The sequence below is a fragment of the Schistocerca serialis genome, chromosome 3 (genome assembly GCF_023864345.2).
Source record: "Schistocerca serialis cubense isolate TAMUIC-IGC-003099 chromosome 3, iqSchSeri2.2, whole genome shotgun sequence".
Taxonomy (NCBI): Eukaryota; Metazoa; Arthropoda; class Insecta; order Orthoptera; family Acrididae; genus Schistocerca; species Schistocerca serialis.
Window position 1 is genome coordinate 505839807 of NC_064640.1, and position 12680 is coordinate 505852486.

Sequence of the window (12680 nt, forward strand, 5' to 3'; positions counted from 1 at the left end):
CTTTTTTTGGTTGCATAGTGTTGCTCCAAATTCATACTAATGAAGGAAATCACTTTTAATGTCGTCCAGGTCGACGTGATAGCAAAAGTGTAAATGGTTATTTAAGTAGTAACAATTTGTGATGGTAAAATATTAAACAGACGATGGCAACTGGAGCACACTGGCTGATGGATAACGATACAGGACGACCCTGAGATAGAGATATCATGAGTTAGACCTAACCTACCGCACCATGACGTGTATCTACGCTGACTGTATTTTTGATCGTTTCTGTCTTTCAGACACGAGTTCACTCTCCTCCAGAACAGTCAGTTTCATATATGTCAAATATACAACTGATAACACTGAGTAGAACAATCGAAAACATGATTAAATGTGGGATAAATAGTTTTAAAAATTAGATAAACGCTGAGCAACAGTATTACCTCCTAATACAAGTCATGTATATAAAACGCGAGCTTCTCGTGATTTATCTATGGTATCCAAGTATTTTTACGATTACAAATTCATGTGACTTGCAACTCGTATGTATTCGAAGAGAATACCACAACATTCTTAATAAAAAATACATTACCGTTTCCTCACGCATACAGAACTAGTGGCAGCATGACAGTTTCGTATTTTCACTTTGTCTCTCTAGAACGTATTGTCTTCGGCTGTTAAAGCATATGTGGTATCATTCCCTTCCTTTTATCCAGTCGTTGCAGCCAAGTTCCACCGGTTACTTGATTTGTATAATGCTTTTTTTTTTATTTCGAAGTGCATGTGTAACACAATGTCCCTCCATCCATCCCTCTGTATAAATAACACATCCCGAGTAATTTTTTTCCAAGTGGTTTGTGAGTTCCCTCAACATTTAGCGCACATCTCTCAGTCAGTTTTTGGGAGCAGATGATGCTGTGATTCTAATAGTTCTCTCTTCCTTGGTACAAACTTGCAGCTTTCTAGGAAAATATTCAATATATTTCCAGGCATTTTGATCTAGTGCAAATATCACAAAAACTTTCGGGTACTTCCTAAGCATAAATACAGATATCCCGCATCCTCTCTAAACCTTAAGTGCAGATCTCTTAGTAATTTTCTGGGAGCAGACGATGCTGTAATTCTAACAGTTCTCTTGTCCTTGGTACGAACTTGTAGCTTTCTAGGATAGTATCAGAGATATCTCCAGGTACTTTGATCTAGCGCTCATTTATATTTCCTAAGTATAAACACAGATAATCTGTATGGCCATGTAGTCTCCGTATTTTACCGTCTTTTGGCATTTTTATCACATTTCGCCATATTTTTACCATATTTTTCGATTTTTCCGTTTTTTCCACATGTTGTTGTTGTTGTGGTCTTCAGTCCTGAGACTGGTTTGATGCAGCTCTCCATGCTAATCTATCCCGTGCAAGCTCCTTCATCTCCCAGTACCTACAGCAACCTACATCCTTCTGAATCTGCTTAGTGTATTCATCTCTTGGTCTCCCTCTACGATTTTTACCCTCCACGCTGCCCGCCAACGCTAAATTTGTGATCCCTTGACGCCTCAGGACATGTCCTACCAACCGATCCCTTCTTCTAGTCAAGTTGTGCCACAAACTTCTCTTCTCCCCAATCCTATTCAATACCTCCTCATTAGTTACGTGATCTACCCACCTAATCTTCAACATTCTTCTGTAGCACCACATTTCGAAAGCTTCTATTCTCTTCTTGTCCAAACTATTTATTGTCCATGTTTCACTTCAATACATGGCTGCACTCCATACAAATACTTCCAGAAACGACTTCCGGACACTTAAATCTATACTCGATGTTAACAAATTTCTCTTCTTCAGGAACGCTTTCCTTGCCATTGCCAGTCTACATTTTATATCCTCTCTACTTCGACCATCATCATTTATTTTGCTCCCCAAATAGCAAAACTCCTCTACTACTTTAAGTGTCTCATTTCCTAATCTAATTCCCTCAGGATCACCCAACTTAATTCGACTACATTCCATTATCCTCGTTTTACTTTTACTGATGTTCATCTTATATCCTCCTTTCAAGACACTGTCCATTCCGTTCAACTGCTCTTCCAAGTCCTTTGCTGTCTCTGACAGAATTACAATGTCATCGGCAAACTCGAAGTTTTTATTTCTTCTCCCTGGATTTTAATACCTACTCCGAATTTTTCTTTTGTTTCCGTTACTGCTTGCTCAATATACAGATTGAATAACATCGGGGATAGGTTGCAACCATGTCTCACTCCCTTCCCAACCACTGCTTCCCTTTCATGCCCCTCGACTCTTATAACTGCCATCTGATTTCTGTACAAATTGTAAATAGCCTTTCGCTCTCTGTATTTTACCCCTACCACCTTTAGAATTTGAAAGAGAGTATTCCAGTCAACATTGTCAAAAGCTTTCTCTAAGTCTACAAATGCTAGAAATGTAGGTTTGCCTTTCCTTAATCTTTCTTCTAAGATAAGTCGTAAGGTCAATATTGCCTCACGTGTTCCACCATTTCTACGGAATCCAAACTGATCTTCCCCGAGATCGGCTTCTACCAGTTTTTCCATTCGTCTGTAAATAATTCGCATTAGTATTTTGCAGCTGTGGCTTATTAAACTGATAGTTCGATAATTTTCACATCTGTCAACACCTGCTTTCTTTGGGATTGGAATTATTATATTCTTCTTGAAGTCTGCGTGTATTTCGCCTGTCTCGTACATCTTGCTCACCAGATGGTAGAGTTTTGTCAGGACTGGCTCTCCCAAGGCCGTCAGTAGTTCTAATGGAATGTTGTCTACTCTCGGGGCCTTGTTTCGACTCGGGTCTTTCAGTGCTCTGTCAAAATCTTCACGTAGTATCGTATCTCCCATTTCATCTTCATCTACATCCTCTTCCATTTCGATAATATTGTCCTCAAGTACATCGCCCTTGTATAGACCCTCTATATACTCCTTCCACCTTTCTGCTTTCCCCTCTTTGCTTAGAACTGGGTTTCCATCTGAGCTCTTGATATTCATACAAGTGGCTCTCTTTTCTCCAAAGGTCTCTTTAATTTTCCTGTAGGCTGTATCTATCTTACCCCTAGTGAGATAAGCCTCTACATCCTTACATTTGTCCCCCAGCCATGCCTGCTTAGCCATTTTGCACTTCCTGTCGATCTCATTTAGAGACGGTTGTATTCCTTTTTGCCTGCTTCATTTACTGCATTTTTATATTTTCTCCTTTCATCAATTAAATTCAATATTTCTTCTGTTACCCAAGGATTTCTACTAGCCCACGTCTTTTTACCTACTTGATCCTCTGCTGCCTTCACTACTTCATCCCTCAGAGCTACCAATTCGTCTTCTACTGTATTTCTTTCCCCAATTTCTGTCAATTGTTCCCTTATGCTGTCCCTGAAACTCTGTACAACCCCTGGTTTAGTCAGTTTATCCAGGTCCCATCTCCTTAAATTCCCACCTTTTTGTAATTTCTTCAGTTTTAATCTACAGTTCATAACCAATAGATTGTGGTCAGAGTCCACATCTGCCCCTGGAAATGTCCTACAATTTAAAACCTGGTTCCTAAATCTCTGTCTTACCATTATATAATCTGTCTGATACCTTTTAGTATCTCCAGCATTCTTCCATGTATACAACCTTCTTATATGATTCTTGAACCAAGTGTTAGCTATGATTAAGTTATGCTCTGTGCAAAATTCTACCAGACGGCTTCCTCTTTCATTTCTTAGCCCCAATCCATATTCACCTACTATGTTTCCTTCTCTCCCTTTTCCTACTGTCGAATTCCAGTCACCCATGACTATTAAATTTTCGTCTCCCTTCACTACCTGAATAATTTCTTTTATCTCATCATACATTTCTTCAATTTCTTCGTCATCTGAAGAGCTAGTTGGCATATAAACTTGTACTACTGTAGTAGGTGTGGGCTTCGCGTCTATCTTGGCCACTATAATACGTTCACTATGCTGTTTGTAGTAGCTTACCCGCACTCCTGTTTTTTTATTCATTATTAAACCTACTCCCGCATTACCCCTATTTGATTTTGTATTTATAACCCTGTATTCACCTGACCAGAAGTACTGTTCCTCGTGCCACCGAACTTCACTAATTCCCACTATATCTAACTTTAACCTATCCATTTCCCGTTTTAAATTTTCTAACCTACCTGCCCGATTAAGGGATCTGACATTCCACGCTCCGATCCGTAGAATGCTAGTTTTCTTTCTCCTGATAACGATATCCTCTTGAGTATTCCCCGCCCGGAGATCCGAATGGGGGACTATTTTACCTCCGGAAAATTTTACCCAAGAGGACGCCAGTATCATTTAACCATACAATAAAGCTGCGTGCCCTCGGGAAAAATTTACTGCTGTAGTTTCCCCTTGCTTTCAGCCGTTCGTAGTACGACAACAGCAAGGCCGTTTTGGTTAGTGTTACAAGGCCAGATCAGTCAATCATCCAGACTGTTGCCCTTGCAACTACTGAAAAGGCTGCTGCCCCTCTTCAGGAACCACACGTTTGTCTGGCCTCTCAACAGATACCCCTCCGTTGTGGTTGCACCTACGGTACGGCTATCTGTATCGTTGAAGCACGAAAGCCTCCCCACCAACGGCAAGGTCCATGGTTCATGGGCGGAGGTTTTTCCACATTCTGTATGTAAATGTACAAGTGTATATATGCTCTTATATCTCAGTTATGTTATTCATGGGTGTCGGCTCCCCACAGAATCCCCAACTCCACCTCCCGGACTTACCATGGGTGCTACTGGATGCTGCCCTGGATTATACGTGGATGGATTCATACCGAACTCTATCCCAGCGAGATCCATACTGAAAATTACCCCAGCTAACATTATCCCGGAATCTTCACAGATGGATCCACCCTAACTATTATTCTGGACGTCTTGCATGTGGATCTGACCTGAAAAGTATCCTGGATGTAGCGTATGCTGGTTCCACACCTAATGACAGTGGCACGTAAAGCGTCCTCCGCCACACACCGTTGGGTGGCTTGCGGTGTATAAATGTAGATGTAGTTGTAGATGTAGATGTAAATGAATAATATTCCCTCATGTAGTGCACTGTGAGTCCACCATGAGCAATATTCAGTACCTACCACAGGTGGATCGCTCTTTTAGACACTACTCTAAGGCCATGCTGGACAGTAGGGGTTCCTGCAGGAATATGACAGACAAAAACAGCAGAACTCAACTTTGTGTGTCAACGCTCAATGGCTTTGGCACTCATTGTTACGTTTGTTGACATTTGAAGAAGTAAAATTCGTAGATACTATGGCTAGGTTGAAACTCTGTATCATACACTGTCAGAAAAAATGAGTACACTCTTTTATAGAATTCAGTTCACTCAAGATTTATTGTTACGAAAGTGCAAGTGAAGTACATGAAATGATTACATTTACAGCTCAGTAACACAAGCGGTTCTGAGATACCAGCTGTCGACCCATGTTGAAACACCCAGATTAGCACGTGGTGTAGGCTCCACAGGTGACCATTCAGGCGCTGACTTTGGTATCCATTCGATAGTACAGATGGCGAATACTATGCAGGGATACATTATGTCACACCTGCTCGACCTATTCACGTATTTCTGTAGCGTTGTTGGTTGATGAATCACATGAGTCGCTTCTCGTTCCACCATACCATAAATCTGTGTATTGAGACAAGTCCAAAGATCGTACTGGCTAAGTAACTTGCTGCGCGTCTTGCAGAGCACGTTGAATTTCACAGGCAGTGTTTGGGCGAGCATTATCCTAATGGAATTACACATCACCTTACTGTTGCAAGAACAGCAAAGGAACGGGTCTAACAACATTCTGCACGTACCGAGCGCTCGTTAGCGTCACCTCCAGAAACACCTAAGGTAAACGAGAGTTGTAGTTTATCACACCCGAGACCATGAGGCCTGTGGTGGGATCAGTATGCCTTGGACGAACACACTACACGAGACAACGCTCGCCAGCTCTGTGTCATACGCGCAAACGACCATCTCTTGCGCACAAGCAGAATCTGCTTTCGTGGATGAAGATCACGGCGCGCACATTCCATCTTGCAAGTGGTCCTCTGACGGCACCAATCGAATCGTGTACGTCGACGCTGTGGAGTAAGTGGCCCGTATTCCCGCTGCTAGTAACTGGTTTGCAACAGTTCGTGTTAACATGTCTGAGCGCCCAAGCCCTCTCATCTCTGCTGTGGTAACTGTACGATCTGTCATTGCTTCCATTACAATACGACGATCCTGGCGGGCATTTGTAATGCGTGGACGTCCAGAAAGTCGTCTACGGGTGTGAGAATGTTCACATGACCACTGACAGCAGTATCGTTCCACAACTGACGCAAAACGCTTAACTTGGATGGCAATTCTCCGAAAGGACCATTCCACCGCTTCGAAAGCCACAATTTTACCCCTTTCAGACTCGCTCATTGGGCTGTATGAAGCCCGAGTGCGACTCCGTAGCATGGTGGACTTCGTGCTTCACACGTTTGCACCGCACTGAGCCTTCTGGCTGTGAGCATTCCCTATTAAAGGGTAGACACAGATGGTATACTGGTAGCTATGTCACTACGCTATCTGTTGGCGTTTAAACCATTATCAGTACATTTACAATGCCGCAAGTGGCATATGCCGTCATCGGATCAAAATCGACATCTTCTTTCTAGATGTACTATTTTTTCTGGCAGTATAGTTGAATGGTTATGTAAACAGTAAGAACATATATATACCTGATCATTTACATATAGAATAAGGAAAAGTACGGAATAAATAGCAAAATATGGAAGACGTGGTAAAATTGTAAAATACTGTCAAAACTACGGTAAGATCCAGATACGACATTGTCTTGCTAGATATCTGTATTTATACTTAGAAAATAACCGAAATTTTTTGTGGGCTAAGCTCTATATCAAAGTGCCTGGAAATATTTTGGATAATTTCCAAGGAAGTTACAAATTTGTACTAAGGAAGAGAGAACTATTAGAATCACAGCGTCATCTGCTTTCAAACGTTTCATGCCACACACACTTACGGCCATCTGTCTGATGGAGCATAAAACTATAATCAGCTGAAAAGAGAACTGGTCCCAGTCAGTGGGCGCTTACTTGCGGTATTGGCATGAAAATTCCAGCATTCGTCACCAATGAACAGCAGTCAGCATGAGTGCATGAAACGAGGGTCTGCTGCAGAGGCCTATAGGCAACAACGTTCGCTGAACGGTAGTTGAGGATATACTGCTGGTTGCCCCTTGGTTCATTTGGCCGATCAGTTGCACTCCGGTTCGCCCATAGACATCTACTCAGCCGTCTTCACACCTATCATTTATGACCCACTGTGTACCACAGTTTCCCCGGTACCAGTTATGGATAGCGCCATTTTGACATGCATAGTATAGTTCAACCATGAACAGTTTTATAACTTAGCTGTTTGGGAAATGCTTCCATTCTTGTCCAGAAAACCAATGACAAAGCCCTTCGGGAAGTCGGATTAATCGCTCTTTTTCGCATTACGTCAACGACTGCACTATCTTCTGCGTCCCCTAACACTGTTTGTACACCCTTGACTGTTAGTGCTACTTCTTGCTCTCTGTTAGTGGTTACTGCGTGTTGACGTCGAACATAGTTGGTGGCCACATGAACGTGACTGTACCACGTAAATAAAGCATTATACAGATTGAGTAAACAGTGGGGGTTGTAATGACTAGATATAAGAGAGGGAATGACACCGCGTATGCTTTAATAGTGTAAAGACAGCGCATTCTAGACAGACATAGTGACAAGACGAAATTGCCTTGCTCCCACTAGTTCTGTATGTGTGATGAAATGGTAATGTTTCTTAATTCTGAGAGCTGTGGTACTCTCTCCCAACAAACGCGAGTTGTAAGTAAAATGTATTTGGAGTTGCAAAAATATTTGAATGCAGTGTAAAGTGGTATGATTTCAGAATCTAAAAGCACAATATGGATCACATAAAGACATTAATTTAGATGAAATCACAAGTTTGCAATTTATCTACATGACTCAGATTTTCAGCTACCACTATCGCTCATCGTATGTCTAATTTTTAAAACTATTTATCCTAAATTTAACATTTTTTTCCATTTTTCTCTCTCTGTCAATGTCAGCTGTGGAATGCATACTGGTTTTGACACGTGTAAAACTGGCTGTTGTGGAGGAGAGTGGATACGTGTTGGAGAGGGAGAGATGGTCAAAGATGCAATCAGTGCAGATATTTGTCATGGTGAGGTAGGTTAGATCTACTAGTCGACATCTTTACATGAGGGTTGTCCTATGTCGTTAGCCATCAGCCAATGAGCTCCTGTCACCATTCTCTGTTTAACATGTTAGTGTCATATGTTATTATTATTTAAATAAGTAATTGCACTCTTGCTATCAAGTCGATAAGGATGGCATTAAAAAGGATTTCCCTCTGCTTGTATACATTTTGAGTAACGCTATACAACCAAAATAAAAATCACAGTCACCCAAAACCCTATCCCTGAGAGGATTCAACCCGCAGCACACACACTGTAAAATTTCAAATAAATAACACATCTTACATTGAATTCCTGAAACAATTCCGGTTAACTGGATATGTCAAACAACATAGTTACGTTAAGTGGAACGAATTTTATTGATATGCAGGTGTAATAAATAAGCCAGCATTTCGTGAATATAGACCACTAGCACTCACATGGGTAACAGCAGCAAGTAATTTCGCTAACCCGAGCTACGAGACACAGTTATAAGGGAAAGGAGAATTTTCCAACGATACGCCATCCCAAGCAGCTACAAATCTCTTGCCATGGGATACCTAGCAGACACAATGAGACGCCGCCACCACTGCGTAGGCCGCCGACAAAAGCAGCCATTGTCCCTGCTTTTAACGATGACACTTCGGAAAGTCTTTCTACGGGAACATGGCGGGAGATCCCAGGAAAAACGTCTTGAGAAACCCAACTCAAAACATTGGTGACTCATTGTAGCCACCTGCACTAAAACTCGCGTGAAAGAAAAAGCTCTTTATATCAGTATTACGTATCAGAAGTTAAAATCTGCCCTACGAAAGATACGACGACTGTGATAGGCTACAAAAATTCTGGCAGGTGGTGTTATAACAAGTATGAACGCCCTGATTGGCCAGAAAGAATACGCATGGCTACCAGCTTTGATACAGGCAAACTGCATACAGAGTAATTGGCTGTTCTCTTGCAGAAAATCGTCGAGTGTTTGAGCAAGGCGACTCATGCTGTGCTGAGATGATTGCCAGAGGCATTATGTGAAGACTTGGTCACAGGCTCATCTTATCTCGTAAGGAGATAAACTGCAAAGTCTCCTAGTACGGAGAATCACACCAAGCACTGACAGTTAACATATGCGTGCGCCGGCCGGTGTGGCCAAGCGGTTCTAGGCGCTTCAGTCTGGAACCGCGCGCCCGCTACAGTCGCAGGTTCGAATCCTGCCTCGGGCATGGTTGTGTGTGATGTCCTTAGGTTAGTTAGGTTTAAGTAGTTCTAAGTTATAGGGGACTGATGACCTCAGAAGTTAAGTCCCATAGTGCTCAGAGGCATTTGAACCATTTCTTGAGACCTTTACTCATAGATTTTCTACCGACATGGATAATCTACTAAATTGTGTTTGACATGTGGGGATATTATACAAAGTATTATCCATGTGTCTATAATTTTATTTATTTAATGTGGAAATTGATAAAGAAAACTTGTGCTTATCGAACACCACAGAATGATTTATAAATATTCCTTGTAGAGTGCTGATGGTAAAACATCCATGTTACCAGTTTTCTAAACCATACATCAGAGGCTAGTCAATTCTCTACAAAGCTACATGCCTTTATTTCCAGATAACGCCCCCATGGCAGTAGAAAGGCTCTGCACATTAGTGGCTGCCCAACGTTACTGGACGGTCTGCAAGGCTCTCAAGAGCCTTCGCTGGCGCAATAAGAAGTTTTTCTCATTCCTCCTGTTATAATTATGATTGTCGTTATTATTTTTATTATATTACAATTGTGAAATCGGTGCATAGCGCAATAGCTACCAAACTCTGAGCGATGCTTGAAGCTTACGTCGATGGCTTGTGCGCTAGGAAATGCCTGCAAAAGGTTTGTTGCTAAAATATGCATGGATTTCTTTGACAGTGGCGTCTGATGTGTAGGTAGTGGGCTGCAGATAGCGGTTGTGGCACGCAGAGGGTCCTAAATCATCGGAATATTCTTTTTATTCCTCTGAACAGTGGAGGCGACATCTGCACAATGGACCAGTGTGTGCCTACACTGAAATATTATGCATTCTACAACAATAACAGTGGAAGCGCTGTGAGACAGCGGCATCTACACACAGCTATAAACAGACACCATTCTGCCTAAATCAACACGCTTAGAGTTAAAATACTAGTTTCTATGGAATAAGCAAATGAATATTGTTTAGCTATAAATACGAGTTTTCTGGGTGCAAGAAGTCATTCCAGTCTGAAGCCTGCTAGTAGCATCGTCAACAGTGCCGACAGAATCAGCATAGAAGAACCACCATAATGAAACTGATGGTTCATCAGGGGATTATAAGCGACCACCATTTAACTCCAGTGATCCTACAGATATGTACTTCAGATGACTTTCTTTTCGTGTTCATGTGTGCTAATTATCGGTGCGTTATGATGATTAATTTCTTCTTCTTCTGTTTCAGATGTAACAACAATTACTTCACTAAATCAAAAAGTGATGATGCATTCATCACCTGAGCCAGGTTAATCTATGATGTATTCACTACACCCTTAAACACTGCCACCACAGCCCTGTCCATCATTATCACTGTGCTACGGGCTAATGACACCAGATCGTTAGCCAAGGTAGCCGTGCCCCGGAAAATTTTGCAGTCATCGTGGACTTTCGTTTCTAGATGAACTCAATGATAAAATTTTGATAGATTGGCAGGATGTCACATTACAAGACATCACTACAAATAACGATGTGATGAATTTAGAATAGCGTTCGTAAAAATTCCACTATTTAGATATACTTCATGACTTATATCATGACTTGCCATCTACAAGGATATTATTACAATATTCGGCTCTCATATACGCCAGAGGATGCATTCAATAAGGAGTGTTACTACTTGGGTTAAATGTGCTAGTATGTTCATTTATTTAAATATTATATCTGATGATAGGGGAAATTATGCCAAATAAGTTAGCGGCCTATGTATTCGTCAAAAACCTGAGAGTAGCATCTAGTGGCAGCTAAAGATGTGCTATGCGTTTGTCATGCCAGAGTAACAATGGACATAAAGAAATTTGTATTCAGCTGGCTGTAGGCAAAGTTCATGTATTATATCACTATGACCGAGATGATTGAACAGATTCGTTTAAATTAAGTGAAATTCAGCAAATATCATATACTAAGCTGCAAACGACGACTGAGAGGCTCTGGATATTCTAAGGACCATATGGAGTTTGCAGTTTTACGTGGCTTTATGCTTAATTACTATTTTATCAGTTGATTTGTTTTCACCACGTAACGCCTGCTGTTTGCTTCCTTCTTCGTTGCTGAGCGATATATCACTTTTCGTTCTGACGCTGCAGCTCTTTTCCTTTCCTATATCTTTACTACTTTTTATCTATATAGATGATGAACTATTGGTTTTGCCGTTTAACAACTTTTTAATAACTGTGGAAGTATTACAGGCATCGGGTCCCACCTAATGTGTCACCCGCCTATACGTTTTACACTCCTGGAAATGGAAAAAAGAACACATTGACACCGGTGTGTCAGACCCACCATATTTGCTCCGGACACTGCGAGAGGGCTGTACAAGCAATGATCACACGCACGGCACAGCGGACACACCAGGAACCGCGGTGTTGGCCGTCGAATGGCGCTAGCTGCGCAGAATTTGTGCACCGCTGCCGTCAGTGTCAGCCAGTTTGCCGTGGCATACGGAGCTCCATCGCAGTCCTTAACACTGGTAGCATGCCGCGACAGCGTGGACGTGAACCGTATGTGCAGTTGACGGACTTTGAGCGAGGGCGTATAGTGGGCATGCGGAAGGCCGGGTGGACGTACCGCCGAATTGCTCAACACGTGGGGCGTGAGGTCTCCACAGTACATCGATGTTCTCGCCAGTGGTCGGCGGAAGGTGCACGTGCCCGTCGACCTGGGACCGGACCGCAGCGACGCACGGATGCACGCCAAGACCGTAGGATCCTACGCAGTGCCGTAGGGGACCGCACCGCCACTTCCCAGCAAATTAGGGACACTGTTGCTCCTGGGGTATCGGCGAGGACCATTCGCAACCGTCTCCATGAAGCTGGGCTACGGTCCCGCACACCGTTAGGCCGTCTTCCGCTCACGCCCCAACATCGTGCAGCCCGCCTCCAGTGGTGTCGCGACAGGCGTGACTGGAGGGACGAATGGAGACGTGTCGTCTTCAGCGATGAGAGTCGCTTCTGCCTTGGTGCCAATGATGGTCGTATGCGTGTTTGGCGCCGTGCAGGTGAGCGCCACAATCAGGACTACATACGACCGAGGCACATAGGGCCAACACCCGGCATCATGGTGTGGGGAGCGATCTCCTACACTGGCCGTACACCACAGGTGATCGTCGAGGGTACACTGAATAGTGCACAGTACATCCAAACCGTCATCGAACCCATCGTTCTACCATTCCTAGACCGGCA